Below are 18,146 nucleotides of genomic sequence, written 5' to 3'. Positions count from 1 at the left end.
ATATATCAACTCTAAAAGCATCATGCCTCTGAGAAAAATGAATATTCCAAGAAATACAAGTCTGGATTTTTGGCCATTCAATCTCCGTATTATGGGACTTGGCACTCTGAATCCTGACTGTTCAAATGGTTACCAAAACGGCTCACCAGATACTGTATCACCCAGAGAAAACACCAGCTCTGAAAAACATCATTCACCCCTATATTAACCTGCAATCTTTACGCTCCTCCAATAAGATCTTAGCTCAAACTACCAAAGCCAATAATTCTGCTGGGGATTCTCTATTCTCAAACTTTGTAGGTAAAATGTGGAACTCCCTACCGACCATGCTCACCTCAGAACCCTCACTCCTACAATTCAAAAAAAAGCTTAAACCCCATCTCAATACTCTCTGGCAATGTCCCTGTTCCAAACCTGATTAACCACTATCATTTACCCTTCTCTTACCTCACTATCCTTAACTGCTTTTTAACAAGGCGCCTCGCCTTTGTAACTGACCTATGTTTTTTTTTATATGCTGCTGCTGTTTTTTTTTTCCCAAGATGTGATGTATCTTTATATTGTATTTAGAACTCAACCATCTTCCTTTTTTTGCATTAACAATGTTCATATGTCTGTTATGTACTTGGAGCTTTTCTCCCCGGGCCTCCGCTGAAAATGGACATGTATCCAGTCGGACTCTCCCGGTTAACAAATGTAAAATAAATAAAAAATAAAATAAAATAAAAATAAATGTAGACGGGCAAACTTTTTGACAGATCAATTCCATGTACAAAAGTCCATTTAAAAGGTAAACAAAGCAGAGAGCAGACATCAGTCACATGTTCCTGTAGGCAAGTTTGCCTCAGAACTTTCTGATTATACTTTGGTACTTCTTTCTTTGCCCTAAACTGGAAGTACTCATGTTAGCGTTATTGTCTGCTGTAGCAGAGTATGAGGAATCTGTCAGAGGTATAGTCCTGGCAGCTGTATTTTTTTAAACCATCTTTAGTAATGTCACATATTACCTAACGGCATGAGTACACATTTAATTGCAAAAGAAAAAGCAAACGATTACAAATATTTTACATGCATTGTGTAAATATGAATGTTCTTCGTGTTTCACTGTTGTAGTCATCACATTTGAGTTATCTGCCTGCAGGTAGCCCTCAGCTTGCCTGAATACCAGAGTCTTGGATTCCTGTGTCAGATGCTGTCTCTTCTTCCATAATGTCAGGTCGTCAGGGGTATAAAACATGCAGCCGATGCCATTACATCAGTCTTTCTTGCCGTGTGGTGCCCGAAGCAGAAGCAGTTTGCAAGTGCCGGTTGGCCGACTCCTGAAATTTTCATTTTTGAGTTTCAGAACCGAAGTCTTCATAAAAAGATAAGTACCCCATTGGGGATTCTTTTTCTTGATCCAACCGATGTCAGTAAAAGTTAACAATTGTCCTACCTGTGGAAAGCAAATACCTCATAAAGATTTTCATTCGTACTGCATTCCTTGCTTAGGCCCAGACCACGACATACCTCGCTGTTGGTTTTTGCCTTGTTTAATCCTCGAACTATTCGTCGTCAGACTATTTTTGCAGCAAATTATTTTGCTACTCAGTATCAGTACTCCGAAATGGCTTTGTTAAGCCATCCGACTACTGATCTTCCGAAAAAACATAAAGATAAAGACAGAGACAGGCCGCATAGGTCCAAAACTGCCGACAATGCTTCCGTTAAGCTAGTCGCCAGTCCGCTGGTACTCAGTGAGGCGCTTTCGCAGCCCCTGATATCCGCCACTTCAGATTCGCAGGCCTCTACTGAGACCCATTCGGAGTCCAGTATGCAGTGAGATGCTTCTTCGACTATGGAACCTGCGGATGTCTCTACCTTGGATGGGTCTGGAGCCACTGTGCAGGCACCGGCTTCTGAGGGTGTATTTAGGCCTACAGATTTGCATGTTAAACCGATGCCATCTTCTTCATTTAGGCCTAAAACTCGCTCCACTCCTAGAAAACCGACGTCCAAACCACATGCTCAGGCCCATATGCCTAAAAAACAAATGCTTAGAATGGCTGAAGACCTTATTACTTTAATTAGGGGAAGCCACCCTTCCCCCTCTACGAAACCTAGAACTGATTTTACTTCTGATTCTGCTGATCAGGAATCTGATTCTTCTGTTCCTTCTGATTACCTGGATTTGCCCTTATCTAGCTATGAGATTCTGATGCAGAGGACTCCATTCCCTCTGCTTCTCCTCCAGAAGATTTTTTTTTCTGGTGAAACCTTGCACACTCTTAGGGAGCATTTCCGCTGGGAAAGCCAGGATTACTCTGATTCTAAAAAGAGGCTTAGGGAATTTTTACTCCTTCCTCAACACAGGCCTTTAGCTATCCCTCCTGTTCTGGACATTGTAGATGATACTTTCTTGGAATCTAGCCTTTCCCCAGACACTTTACCTCCAGCTCCTAGAACACCTGACAGGTATTACAGAGCACCTGACTCTCACAAGTTCCTCTTCAAGAATCCTACTGCAGATCCAGAGACCATTTCAAAAGGACCAAAAGGCATTAAGGCTACTGCTGCCAAAAGTCCTACCCCTTCTGATTCTAGAGCCTTGGACAGATGGGGTAAGAAAGTATACACTTCTGCCACTTTGGCCATAAGGGCTTTAAATTGCCAGTTTCATATGTTAAAGTACCAGCAGCATATTATGGGACTACTTAAACAGAAAAATTATGTTGATTCCCGACTGTGCTGAACACAAATAATTACAGGATTTAATGCATTCTGCTGAACAAGTTGGTAAACATACTTTGCAATGTGGTTTAAACTCTTTAGAAGCATTTTGTAGGGCTGCTGTCACTGGGTCTGTACTTAGAAGGCATGCTTGGCTAAGGAGCAAAACTTGCCAGATCATGTTAAAGCTAAATTACTGGATGCTCCCTTAAACCAAGACTGCCTGTTTGCCAACAAAGCAGAACAAGTTCTCAAAAGGATGGAGGAAAAAGCTAAATCTATGCAAACTGTTAAAGATTTCCTACAAGTACAGCCTCCCAGATTCAGTAGACATTGGTCTTCTAAAAACTGGTCCTTTCCAGTCTCTTCCAGGCCCCCTCAGTCCAAACCCAGGAACAGCAGACCCCCTAGGTTACAGTCTCAGACTGTGCACAGGTCTAAGCAGTGGGGGACTCCCACTTACAAAGCAGGGAGCAGTAAACCACCCCCTACGGAAAAATGGCATAATGACTTAACCTTAACCCTCCCAAGTCCTGCTCAACTGCCTGCTCCCTTAGGAGGAAAGCTCGCCTTGCATGCAAAAAACTGGGAACTCATTACCCAGGACAAATGGGTTTTGAATATAGTCTCTCAAGTATACAGATTCCACTTCCACTCCCTACCAACCCCAAACAGTAGGCCAGACCTACCCCCAAATCACTGGGCGGAGGCTCAGCAGCAGGTTCTCTCTCTTCTATGTATCAGGGCTGTTCAACCTGTCCCAGCAAAACAAAGGGGACAAGGTTTTTATTCAAGACTTTTCCTGGTACCCAAAAAAGACAGCTCCTGGCGTCCTGTTGTGGACCTCTCTATTCTGAACACCTTTCTGGTAATCCCAAAATTCAAGATGCTAACACTTCAACAGCTGCTTCCTATGCTAGGCAAAGATGCCTGGTTGGCAATCTTAGACTTAAAGGAAGCTTACCTGCACATTCCAATAAGGGAATCTTGCAGGAAATGCCTACGCTTCAGGACAGGCTCCATGCACTATCAGTTCCCTGCACTTCCCTTTGGCTTATCTACTGCACCCAGGGTATTTACAAAGTCTCTAGCTCCAGCCATTGCATTTTGCAGGCAGAGAAATATTCAAATATACCCATACTTATATGTCAAGCAAAGTTCCTCATTAGCACTCTTCAAGAAAAGTCTTGATGAGTGGATGGGAAATAGGAAATACACCCCTGGGATCACTTCTGTGGCTCTGCTCAACAGAGGCACATGAAAATAACTTTGTTGGGTGGCATAAGCCAGGGAACCTTGTTGGCTAGGCTTACTTAGGCCCCTGGGCCAATAGCCTAGTACCTACCTATGAACCTATACTTGGACGATTGTCTGATTCAGGCAGAAAGCCAGGACTTGCTATTACGACATCTGGTATTTGTAAAGAAACTTCTAACCTCTCAGGGGTACACCATAAACGAAAAGAAATCTCATCTAGTACCCTGCCAACAGATTGTATTCCTGGGAGCAAGCTTGAACACAACTTCCCAGATGGCTTTCCTCACTCCAGCGAAACAAGTTTATCTGACAACCTACTTCAAACTATTGGCCACAAAGACCCAGCTGTCTGCAAGGAAAATTCTGCAAGCCCTGGGGTTCATGGCCTCTTGCATACTACTAATTCCATATGCAAGACTGCATATGAGGAAACTACAATGGTATCTAAAAAGCCTATGGTGTCAACATTCTCAGGACCTGGAATTAATGATTCCTATCATTCCTTGTATAAAGACAGAGTTCCTTTGGTGGGCAGAGGCCTTCTACCACAACAAGGGGCTCCCTTTCACTCTATCCCCTGCCTCCCAAACCCTAACAACAGACGCATCAGACTGTGCATGGGGGGCTCACTTGGCAGGGCAGTGCATTCAGGGCAAATGGAACCCCAGACAGATGCACCTGCTTATCAATCAAAAAGAAATGTTAGCTGTACAGAATTCCTTGACAGCCTTCAAAGACTGCATTCTTCCAGGACAACTATTGATAAAGACCGACAACACCACAGTTATGTGGTACATAAACAAGCAGGGAGGAACCCTCTCTGCAGACTAGCCATGGCTCTGTGGAACACAGCCTTGAGCTTCCAAGTGCACATACAAGCTCAATTCCTGCCAGGCAAGCTAAATTCACTGGCAGATGACTTGAGCAGAAATCTCATGGACCCACACGTATGGAAACTGGAACCAAAAATATTCAACCTCTTGAGGAACAAATGGGGGACTCCAGAGATAGACCTCTTTTCCTCCCCACAGAACTACCAATTGGACAAATTCTGCTCAAGTACTTCCCACACTCATGCTTGGAAAGTGGATGCCCTGTCCTTTAACCGGGAAAGCCTCTTGGTTTATGCCTTTCCCCCTCTGCCTCTCCTCTCGAAGGTTCTGCTAAAGATCAAACAGGACAAGCCAAGGACAATAATGATTGCATAAGGCTGGCCACGCCAGCACTGGTACCCCCTCTTGCGCAGTATGTCACTGCTGGAAACATGGCACCTTCCTCAGTCCCCTTCCCTGCTGTCCCAGCAGGAGGGCCAGATTCTGCATTCTCAGCTTCAAACCATGAACCTTGCAGCCTGGCTAATTCCTTGAGCTCCCCAATAGCATCCCTTAGTAAGCAGGTGCTAGATGTCATTCTGGAGGCCAGGAGACCTAGTAATAAAATATCCTATGCTGAAAAGTGGAAAAGATACTGTTCCTGGAGCCAGACTCAGGGGATGGGCACAGCGGTGCCCAGCTTACCTCATATTCTTCATTACTTAACAGAAATGCTCCACAAGGGCCTATCCTTCTCGTCAATTAAAATTCATGCCTCTGCCATTTCAGCTCATTATAATACTGAGCCACCCCTCTTCTCTCACCCTCTGCTAAAACAATTCCTTAGAGGGGCCAAAAATTTAAGACCCCGCAGGAGAGCCCCTACTCCAGCCTGGGACCTTAACTTTGTATTGGAAAAGCTCACTCTCCCTCCTTTTGAGCCAGCTGAAACAGTTGAAATTCCTTTCTTGGAAAACAGCATTCCTTCTGGCCATCACTTCAGCAAGAAGTGTGTTTGAATTACAGCCCCATGGCAGTGGAACCCTTCATTATCTTCCATGCAGACAGGGTTTCCCTCAGGACCAATCCTTCATTTATGCCCAAGTTGGAGTCTAGTGTGCCCCTTAAGCAGTCCATTCACTTGCCTACTTTTTTCCCTAATCCACAAAACAAAGGAGAACGAATACTGCACTCTCTGGACATGCACAGACAACTTAGATTCTATTTGGACAGGGCTAAGCCTGTCAGAAAATCTGAACAGTTGCTAGTTGGCTTTGCTGCAGGGGCAGAGGGGAAGGCCATTTCAAAGCAAACCATTTCCAAATGGATAGCCCATTGCATTTAGTTCTGCTACAAGCACCATGGAAAACCTACCCCACAGGGGATAAGATCACATTACTGCAGGGCTGCATCTACCTTTGCATTTTTTTATCAGAGGAATCCCTACCAGGGATATCCTAGAAGCTGCTACCTGGAGCTCAGTGCATATCTTCACCAAGCATTACCACATGCCTATTTTTTCTAAATCCAGGGTTGGGTTTGCCACTGCAGTTTTGCAGGGCTTAATAGCTGGCCCTAATGCTCTCTAACTTCCTCCTCCCTTCCTTAGCTTTGGGAATCAACCCAAATGTGATGACTGCAACAGTGAAACACGAAGAACATAGTACAGTTGTGTACACTTACCATAAATGTAGATGTTCGATTGTATTCACTGTTGCAGTCCTGGTTACCCTCCCTCCAGCCCCATGACTTCTCTTAGCTCTACCTTTCCTTCTTGTTTGGTATATTTAAGCTTTCTGGTGTATTTGCTTTTTGTTGGAGGTGTACCATAACATATAATTGCTTCTCATTGTGGGGGCACCTGACATCTGGGGCAAGAAAAACTGATGTAATGGCATCGGCTGCATGTTTTTAACCCTTTACGACCTGACATCATGGAAGAAGAGACAGCATCCGACGCAGGAATCCAAGACTCTGGTATTCAGGCTGGCTGAGGGCTACCTGCAGGCAGATAACCCAAATGTGATGACTGCAACAGTGAATACACTCAAACATCTACATTTGTGTTAAGTATACACAACTGTACTTTTCTACCTTAACAATTCTTATTCAATTTAACATTACATGGATTGCTCAGTTTCTGCCATCACTCCACCTCCTGAACATTATTCTGTATGTTTTCCCCCACAAATTCCATTCATTTCTATGCAGTTTGCTCCTTCCCTTTTATAAGCATCCCACCTCCAATTATTTTATCTCCTTTGCAATATTTAATAATTCTATTATAGTTGGTTTTGTTTTTCATTTCCCTTTTTTGGTAATTATTTTTTTCATAGCCAACAACATTAAACTAACTAGGGCCTTATTGTATCTAGGCAGCTCAGTTTCAATATCCTAGCTCAAAAAAAAAACATTTCCTTAGTCAAAATAATTTGCTCTTTCAACAATCCTGATAAAAGATCCTATATGAAACTTCTAAAATCTACTGCTTATTGCATTCTCAAAAAAAAAAACATATTCCCAGGTACCCCTCTCTTTCCCATTACACCTTCAGTAATTGCTGTCTAGAATGGAAAAAATTTTTGAAGTCTACTTGAGGTATAAAATTGCCTATGTAAACACTTCCATGCAAAAATCCTGTAAATTCTAGGTATTGTTCTATACTTGGGAGCCATTCAAATGTCCTCCCATTGTTTGTTTGCGTATTGCCTTTTCATTCTCATTTCCAAGTCTTTTCTAACCTTTTCTGATTGATTTTTATAGTTATCATCCATTATATTACTAAATATCCCCCTTTTTTTAGCACAGCTTCTGTTCCAGACTCAACTGTAAACTTGGCTAGAGCTGGTTGTTCATTTATCACTCCCCTATCACTTTCTTTATGCCTATACTCTGTCAATCTCTGGTCAGGAAGGCGGTCTCCAAACCACAGTCCAAACATTTGCTTGGCCTCATCACACACCATGACATTTCCTAGCCTAGTTATTTGCTGCCATCACCATATTTCCTTTGCTAATTTTTTCCAGTAAATTCCAACCCCCTTGCCTATTTTTGTGCCCCTCCTTTCTTTCCAATTTGATTTACTGATTGTGTTATGTGTATGAATTTTAACTCTGAAGTATCCCTTCAAATCTGATCATCCAGTTCTTGCTCTCTTTCTCTTCCAAATTAATTTATTCAATTCTTTATTAGTTATGGTCCATATATTCTTCTCTAGTTGTTGAAATCTGCCTGACCTATTATACCATATGAAGGGACTAGAACGTTTCCTCTGCCTTCTACCTTACAGTCCATATTCATAGTGCAGAGTTTCCACCTTCACAATTTTTGTATGCTCTTTTGTTTAGTTTCTTCCCACATATCCTTAGCTGCCATAATATAATTTTTTTTAATACAAACGCCTAAATACTACTACTAGTCATGTCCCCAGAAATGTGGGTATTACTGAACCATATCAGAAGATCAAAAGACAGTTGCAACCAACCTTTTTCCCAGGGAGTGGTTCCCCTTGAATTTTCCAGCTGGAGCTCAGTAGCTGTACTTAGGGCTGAGGACTATTTTCACTTACCTTCCCTGAGTCCAGTAGTCTTCAGTAGTTCATAAGCAGGAGAGTTTCCTGAGGAGTCATCCTCCAGAGCTCAAGGGTTAGGTAATCTGTATCAAGAAGCTGTTTAACATCTGCTGAGACCTATTATTTTGGTGCTGATTGCATCCATAATGGTCCTAACTTGATGTTTTCCAACAAGCAGCTGTCCATTGTTGGCTCCTTGAACATAAGACAGTCTGTAGCACTTTGAATTTGGAGATGGGTTTTCTCTGAACATACTCATCTAGGAAGGCCTAAGAGAGCAAGAGGCCATCTTCTTTGAAACAGGTAAGGATGATGAAATCCTCCCCCACAGCTTCTTTCATGATGATGGATTCTTTAAAGAAGCTCTCAGGCCAGAAGTTGGCCATAATCTGGCCCGTCCAGGCCCCCACTTCTTCATACCTATAATGTCTGAATGAATATCTGTGAAATAATCAAGAGGATCATTGAATCATCTCATTGTGGAACTCATCATCATGATGGATGATTGTGCAGACAGGAATCACCCAGATACTGCTTCACTCATTTCCAGTGGTTGGATGCTTTCTACAGGCCCCTTTTGAATGGAGTAAAAAATTGACAGACATGCTGGCAAAGGCTTTTTTTGTGGTCTGTCCAGAGACTGTAACACCGTTCTATCTAACAAGAAGTCCAATGCTTTGGACAGTATGGGCAAGAGGGTGTTTTCCTTTGCCACTCTGTAGCAGAGATACTGTAAATGACTTCACCTTTCCAATTTAGATTCTCCCTGGGGAGATCAAATGCTAGAAAAGCTTTTAGCTGCTGTTTAGTCTGGGAGGAGCTCCTAAGAGTTAGTAGAGCTTTCTTTGTGGGCTACTATGTAGCTCACTTTTAACTTGGATTTTGCTGATGGTATAGCTAGGGTATCTGTCTCATGCATGCACCTGAACGGCGTAGCATAGTTAAGATTTTCCCTCTTACAGGAAAGAGCTTTACTAGCAAACCATTCAGGATTCCTGCTTCTTTGGGGGGGGGGGGGTTATATTTTGTTATTTTATTCAGGATCCAATGAACTCCAGAAGAGAAAAATAGCCCCCTCCATTTTGCAAGGCCTCTGTGACCTCTTCCCAGGTTCCCCACCTTCTTGTAGCCTAGAATAGACTCCTTCAAGGCAGACATCCCCTTATCAAGTATGTTCCTTAGATGGTATTAACCCCTGTAGCTGTGCCAGTAAATTTTGCAAGAATGGATGACTGTGGCAGGCCATTGTAGCAGTCCTTACATGAGTATCTACTGGGGATGTGTGTTTTTGGAGTTTTCACAGGATTCTAGGGTCATTATAAAATCCCATAGGCTTCACATGTGACCAAGTTTAGCTACTTATTGCTTTTAGATCCTTCCTTGGAAAAAGTTCTGGTCAGCAACAAAGCAATTTTTACAGAAGTCTTGGAACAGGCTGGTCTACTGCTCAGTGGATTCTCCCCCACACCATGGTGTTTAGTTTGTCTTCTTTTTTTAGGTGTATAGGGAGCAGAGGATTAATTCCTGTCCTTGGGCCTTGGAGATAAGTTCTGCATGGTGAATTCAGATGGTTGTGTCTTACTTCAGAGTGCTTGATACGATGAGATGTTGTGTGATGTCCTGTTTTTTGGAGTCTACAGATGGGTTTCCTTAATTTTGCTGCTTGTAGGCAATTTTTCTACATAGTACTGCTGTCTAGTCTTTACTGTGCAGCCATGGTGTTTATCAAGGTGCTAGGCATAGTTGTAGAGGCTCTTGCAGTAGAATAAATGTTGTATGTTTCTGTTCCTATACCTTGATTACTGATGTGGATGAAGCCATGAAGAAGTTGAAGCATCCCTGGTTTGATACCTCTCCTGTTTTCAGGATCTGGGAGTACTCATAAACTGGGAGAAATCCACTCAAATTCCTTTTTTGAAATTTTCCTTCGTCATCAAGTTTTATACTTTCTGTTTTTAATGTGCTTTCCCAACCGCATGCAGTATCAGGCTGTTCCTCCCCGGCTTCTCTGCTTGCTCATCTCTGGATCCCCCGGTTGATCTTACTGGATACTTTGATCAAGACTTTGGGTTTCTAAACCATAGAAAGAAAGAGAGGACCCTTCATACACAGAAAGTAAAAGTCTTCCTCCTTACCTGAGATGGAGTTGGCATGTACAGTCCATTTGTCCTCCACTCTCAGTTAGGACTTGGATAATGAAAAATTGATTTCTTTACATTTTTGTCCAAAGTCATGTCATCTCCTGTAGGGTAATCCTCAATCTCAGAGGCAGTACTTCAAGCAGGAGTCCAGTGAAAAGTGCAGTAGAAAAGACAGGTATATGGAAGTTTTAACTGGGTAAGCCCAAGCCGAAGTCCACTACACTAAACCCCCCCCAGGTTTCACGGCCAGTGAAGACTCCTACCTGACCTTTGTGATGGCATCCTTGAAACCAGACTCACAAAAGTCCAGCCTCCAAAAAATCAACAGATTCTTCTCAGTCCGGCAGATCTCCTAGTACTTGCATAAGAATCCAGTGACTGACACAGCTGTACTTATTCTGATGCCTTGAGTGGTTTCAAATTAGCAGTAGGCCCCAACACCTTCCAAAATGACAAGGAAAGTTGGATACTAGGTAGATATGGGGGAAACAAAGTTCATATCATCCACCCTTGCCATCAGAATTATCCATTAACAGACCAACTTAGTGAAATACCAAAGTGAGATTCTGAAGCAAGTAAATGAGTTAGGTGCAAAAATCCAAGATGAAGTGGAGGTTCAGAATACTTTTTGTAATTTCCGGTCCTCCTCTGACCATCAAACATTTCCCTCAGGCCATATATTTCAGGACCTGCTTAAAATATTGAAGGAATCCAGGAAACTTAACAAGAGCTCAATCGCATTTAAGTTGTATCTGGAAAAATGGAAGGCTTCTCCATTTGATATAGCAAGAATTACCAGATCTCTAATGAAGCAAGGCTACCACTGCTACTTTCTTACATGTCAAATCCTTTTGCAGGAGGATTGTTCTTTTCCTCAGTTAAGGTACATATTTTGGCTGCTAAACATGCCTGCCTTTTTGTCTTTTCCCAGTAAACCATATTTTGGTAATATAGTTTTGAAGGAGCATCCTGCATCTTCTTTCACCAAGTAGAACTATCCTTTCTCATTGGGACCTCAAATTTATGCTTGAGAAATTGACATTAGATCCATGTGAGCCAACCCTGAGTTCCTGCACAGCTCAATATCTTAGCCTGGATGATAGATCTTCTAGTGGCCATTACCTCAGCTATAACTGTCTCAGGTTTGCAGGACCTTATGTGCAGTGAGCCTTTCACAGTGAGATGAAGGCTTAGAACTAGTTCTCCTTTCATGCAAGGGTTTACACCAAATGAACCACTGACCTGGTCTTCTTTCTGTTGCCAAAAAAGGAATGTCCTTTGCACTTACAGGACATCAGCAGGCAGTTCAAGTACTGTATAGGCAAAACAAGGAACATTTCTTTAGACAAGTTGAACTAATCTTACTTGATTCAGCCTATCCTATTCAATGGATAGGGCTACCCACTGCTGGTATTAGTCATCTTGGCACTTGAAAACACTCTTGGGCTGAGTCTCTCCCCTCTCCCAAACTTCCATAACGGTCTGCACCTCCTTTCTTCCTCAGGTCTCTTTTGCCAGTCAGCAGCTTGCATCTTAGAAATGGCCACAGGGTATATGTAGTGATTTCACTTTTTTCTCTGTTGTTTTTGGTTCACTTTTGGGCTGTACGACTGTATTGCTGAATAATTTCAATTACTTTCTAGGCTATGAGATCAGATCTTACAATTTTTTGTCAAGCTGTGAAGTTATTTGACTACCTCCTCTGCTGATGAGACTGTTAGGCCACCATTTTGTGGTTTATGTATGGTTCAGCTTATATATTGTCTGTACCTCTGATTAGTTTTTTGTATTTGCTATTTTGTTGCCATGAATAAATAGTAATTATGCAGGGTTTAAAATAATTCCAAAAAGTACATCCACAGGATTTCCCCACAGGATACGCTATTGCTATGTGGCATCTGTTTAAGGATCAGTCATCTGAATGAGAAATTCAGCATGTCCGAAGGATTTAAACAAACAACTCCTACTGAGCATAACAATTGATTTTGGAAGTCTCCCTTCCTAGGGAAAAAAAGGTCTTCAGAATTGGCTAAAAGCACACACGAAAGGCATAAATGTGATGGTGAAGGATCTTCTAGATGTTTTCTGAGGTCTCTCCATCCCTTCCAAGAAACTTAGGATGGTGTCTATTTCACCTGCTTCTATAAGGAGTGTTTCAGGTACCTCAGTCTGAAAAGGCTTTGGAGTCAAGAGTCTCCCAAATAGAGGTGTTTGTCGTTTCAGATGCCACTCTCAGAAAAACATTTGACTAAATTTCTTGTTCACTGTAATCTCCATCAGTCTTGTTGATGTGGTCCGCTTGCTGTCTCTACAGTTCTCCTGTTCCAGTGAACTTAGAATGTGAAGACGATGAGAGTATTTGTTAAAATGATCAACAGTGCTTTAACACATCCCTTGATGATTTCAGATCATTCACCACTGCAGGATGTACTAGCAAAGATGAATTCTTATGATGATAAAAAGCACAGGCATTTTCCAATATACCTTAACCAGAGACAGAAGTTTGGAAAATGGTTTGATAACCAGTTAGAGAACAGACTAAACAACATACAGCAGGGAGAGAACATGCTAATAGAAAAGTGGGAAGACAGTTTATGAGCAGTTAAGGAAATTATGAGTTGAAAAGCTAAAGAAATCTGGAACAGAGAGCAAGATGCATAGTGGAGAGCAATGTAGGAGGTAAAGCTTCTGCAAAACCAAGGGAAGTTGAGGCTTGACTAGGGGAAGTGAGGGAGAAGATTAAGGAATATGTTGGTAACACACATGCCTTTAGGGCATACGTGCTGCAAAATCATTTTTTAGTATGGATTCAAAAACAACTAAATACTTAGCTGAAAGGTTGAGGCAACAGAGATAATTACTACAAATGATCAGGTGAATGGAGCACTAGAGGGACAGGACTAAGATTTTATAAACAATGGCAGAATTCTACATGGAGCAAGAAAAGACAATGACGAAATGGGGGAGACAGGATTGAGAATTAGAGAACTTAAAATGCTTCAACTGTTAGCTGCTGAAATAGATTTTTTAGTGAAAGCAATAATTGAGGAAGAGTTAAGAGAAGCAATTACGGTCCAGAAGCCTAGTAAAATACCAGGGCTAGATGGTATCCCTGAGAAGGTAATGAGAAGAAAAGAAGGTGAAATAGTGATGGCTTTTTATTGTTGTCCTGAAAGGATGTGAAGTTACCCCCTTCCTTGAAACAGTCAGTGATAATGATTATCTCAAAACAGGGACAGGATCAGGAGACCCAGTTTCATACAGACCTACAGTATGTCAATCCTAAATCATGACTATAAAATATACATGACAATAATAGCTTAGAGTTTGGCAAAGATTATGGTAAGAATAACAGATCCTGCTTAATGTAGTTGCTTTACAGAAAGAAGTAAGACTTTAATGATTCAAAGCAATGCAGAAAAAAAAAATGAAACCCTGCTACTCATAAAATTCAATGCTAAAAAGGCCATTGGGTATGCTGGAAATTTCCCGAAAGAGTTTTAGAGGCTATGGAGTTCCAATGCAAAAAATAGCAATGATCTTTCAGCTATGTAAATGATCTAGAGGGCCTTAAGTGTAGTAGGATGTTGTCAGACCTGATAGATCTGTCAAGAGGAACTAGGCAAAGGTACCCACTTTCACCACTGTTGCACAGCGAGTGTTACTTGGGATTTCATATATTTGTTTTTCTTGCAGTAAAATTTAATCCTTGTTAAAAAAAGGGAATCATTTCATTGATTAGAACTATTTGTTTCCCTAACATTTCTGTCATGGTACTTTTTAGAGATTTTTAAAATAAGTCAACTTGTTACATTCAAAAAACACATGTTCCTAATTACCTGTCTGTCAATTCCCCATAAGACCTGTAGCATGTGCTAAATTCCTAAGCATATACTTCCATGCAAAAATCCTAAACATTCTGGACTTTGTTGCATACTTGACATCCTTGCAGATTTCTTCCTGTTGTTCCTTTGTAAATTGCCTTCCCAATTTTTAACCTCTTGTCATTGATTCTTACAGTTACTGTACAGTGTGTATGACATAAATGTTTATATGAAGTATTAATTACACCTTTGTAACAGCAGCTTCTGTTCTAGACTCAAGAAAAAAAACAGTAGTCCTGGGTGAGGCAACAGCCACTGTTATTTTCACTAGTGTTGGTTTTGTTTTATATTTCCACCTAATGTTGGGTCGGTTTCTTTTTTAACTAAAAATATACCACAGCTGAGTCTTTCCCTTAAAATTCCCCTATTTCACTATGCCTATACTCTTATCAATTCCTGATAGGGAAGGCATTCTCTAACATGCAATTCAAACTGCTGCTTGTTCTTTTAGATTTTTTTTCTACCAGTGCCTTGGTTACTTTGCTTGTTTCTTCCAGTAAATTCTCCTCTTGCCTATTTCTGTTTACCCATACTTAAAGTCATCCCTACTGGCAAAATCTCCTTTCACTGTTCTCTCGCCGACTTCTATCTTAGAATATTTTATGCTACTTTATGAATATAGCCATTTGCTCACCCAATATTGCTGACAGAGTAGTCCAAAGGGAACTTTTAAAATCTGTCAAATCATTATACTCCCAAACATACGTTCCTAGTTACTGCTTTCTTTACAGTCACACCTCCAACATTTGCTGTCTGCCAGAGGAAGAATTCTTTGAAGTCTACTTGAGGTATAAAAATATCTCTGCAAACACTTCCAAAGATCCTCAACCTTCTGGACTTTATTGCATACTTTTGATGCATACAAATGTCCTCCCATTGTTCTCTTGTAAAATTGCTTTTCCAGTCTCTCTTCCCAGTCTTTTCTAACCTTCTCTGATTGATGGATGTGATCTCAAGGTCTAGGTCTGCCATTGCTTCTACAGTGAGGAGGGGAATTCGGTCATGATGGTGTCCAAAAGAAAGAGCTAGGAGCTCCATCCTATCTGTTGAAATAAGATATAAAAGTTATGTAGTATCATAACGATAGAGCTTTCATGATCCACCTCCATCCAACTAAAAATACTCATCCACCATTCTCCATCTTTGGCAGGAGGATACCTGAAAGGATATGTGGAGTTAATAGTGTAGTATTTAATTTGTGTTTGTTATTCTGGATTTATTGGGGTGCTTCCTCTATAGGACCACCTTAGTGATCTGGAGAAGCATTATGAGAGATGGAGAAGTCTGAACCTGGAAAGGTTTTCAGGTTTTAAGCTGACTAGTGCCTATGGTAGCTAGGTCTAATTGTTGAAGTGGATGGTTTGCATTGTGTAAGATGCAAAAGTTATGAATGGAACAGAAATTGGATTAGATGGATTTTTCATTAGCAAAAAAGAAAAAAAATTGATTGTTTGACATTAGCATTCCCACCCACCATCTCCTCATTCCTTGGCAGTTTTGGCATAGTTTGATTTTAGGAGACAGTTGTGTGGTTTATGTTTGTTGGTGCTGTGGTATCTAAGAAATGTGGAGAAGACAGGAGGCAAGGAGCATTTGGGCTGTACGGGGTGGAGGGAGTTTGAGATTGAGAAAGTTTTCAGTTGCATAGCTCATGACTGCCGCATGCTAGTCCTGTCTATTGAGGTGGACAGACATGGATCATGAAGATCTCTTTTTATGTTAAGTGCTTACCTTTCATTTTTTGTCCTTTATCCCAGGAAAACAGGGCAGGCTAGTCTCCAAGCAAGTACTTTCTAAATATTTGGAGAAATACATTTTGTACTAGTATGAAAAAGATGGGAAAACTTTGCAGGGGCAAGTTAGAGCACATTTTACCAAGGTAGCTGCCACATTAGCAGCCTTTTTCAGTAATTTCTTTGCTTGAGGTATTTGTGAGGTGGCTGTTTGGCCCTCCATTTCCAAACATTGTAAGCTACAAGTAAAATCAAGGAGCAGAACAGAGTAGGGTTTGGTTCTGTTATCCAGAAAGGTGTTTTCTGAACATCCAACCTTTAAGGATTACAGGAGTAACAGGGGTGCCATTTCCACTCATGCCACTGGTTTCCACCTCCTTTTTCTGACACTGCTTTGGTAATCTTCTCATAGGTTAAGAATGCTACTGCATCAGTAATCCATAAGCAGAAGTACAGTTGTATGAGCAGACTCACTGTGACAATAGTTATTTGAGTAGGACCACAGTTGTAGTACTGACTTCTACTCGTATTTCCCGCATTTTGTCTTCCTCAGTTTGATTGGACTATATAGTAACTGAGAGGGAGTAATGGGCTGTTATTACTATCCACCATTGCCTTTCTTGTAATTCATGGTCTGAATTGTTCAGAGGTTGTAGCTGGGACTTTGCTATATATTCTTCCTATTTATTTTTTGTACTGACTTTACTGGGTAAAAAGAAAATGGAAAAGATGGAGCCCTTCCCTTCAGGCGACATGTATCCCCATCTTCACTCTCAAAAAAAGAACAGAAGGAATCCAGGCCAAGACTCAGCCATGTGGCTTTGCACTGAGGAGGGTTCAGCCCAATACAAGACATCAGCAGATCTTCGGGATTAAAGATAGTCAGCTGAATATCCACCTGTGGTTAATTCCCATAAGTCATGCATAATATACAGTGTGAAGTTGTTCAATCTCGCTGTTTATTCTTACACGTGGGTTTGGCTCTGAGTAGGCCACTTTACTAGCTAAAGATCTTAGAATAGCTCGAGGCCAGGTGGCCCCTATCCCATGATGCTCTCCATCCTTCCCCAGATCTAATTTGCCGCTGCAACTGATCGCAAGGTCTAAGGAGAGCTCGGGCCAGTAGAATTTATTTCTTTATTTTTGACCTAATTTTTGGAAGTGTTTTTTTTTTCTAAAAAGTTTGATGTTTAGCTTAGTGTACACTCTTATAGGGTTTTTAGGCAGTTCACCTCCATTTTCGTTAATGTATAACTCCACATTATTTACGGAGCGGTTTGCTCTAGGCCTTTGGCCGTTTTTTTCATTTGTTAATTCAGCTTACAATTAAAATTACAGACCAGTTTGCTCTAGGCTTTTGGCCGTTTTTCTTTATCAATACAGTTTGAAGTTTGCATTTAAAATTACTACCCTATCCCTTTTAATTCAACTAGTAGTATTGTGTGTGTGTGCTATCTTTGTTACATATATATATATATATACATATATATATATATATACATATATATATATATATATATATATATAGAGAGAGAGAGAGATAGTGTGAAGTACTGAACTTTTTCTTATCCCTGGTTGTGCTGGGACTTTATATCTTTGTTCCGCTTGTGCAGATTGCTGCTGTTTTTTGTGATCGAAGTTGATCAGGGCTCTGACAACTTCTATTGTTTCATAATATGGCGGATTAGAAGGAAAAACAGAGGTCTGGCTTCAAGAAGTGTAATTGTGGGCAGAAGATGTCCATTACAGGTGGACAAGTTAATTGTGTTTATTGTTTGGGGCATGTACACCTCCAAGAAGATTGCTCTATCTGCCACTCCTTCAGCAGTAGGGTCTTATTAGAACGGCGAAGGAAGTTGGTAGATAGAGGCTTGTTGAAGCCTGAATTTCAAGATTCAATGGATAAGGCTGACCAGACCTCCCAAGTCCTCAAAGGGGTCGAAGTCCTCAAAGGTGTCCTCGTAGCCTAGGTCATCGTCTTCTAGTCCTTCTGTGAGGGCATGGTCGCCGGCTCTGCAGCCTTCGGAGCCATGCACCGA

The 18,146-nt window shown here is 41.3% G+C and overlaps 1 protein-coding gene across 1 annotated transcript in view; it reads left to right on the top strand.

Moving 5' to 3' along the window:
* Positions 1-18,146, top strand: part of INO80 (INO80 complex ATPase subunit) — a 2,478,170-nt gene that overhangs the window by 1,527,726 nt on the left and 932,298 nt on the right. The gene's annotated exons all lie outside the window — the stretch shown is intronic.

The sequence above is a fragment of the Protopterus annectens genome, chromosome 6.part0, assembly GCF_019279795.1.
Source record: "Protopterus annectens isolate FY-2018-M chromosome 6.part0, PAN1.0, whole genome shotgun sequence".
NCBI lineage: Eukaryota > Metazoa > Chordata > Ceratodontiformes > Protopteridae > Protopterus > Protopterus annectens.
This window is presented reverse-complemented; position numbering and strand designations above follow the sequence as displayed.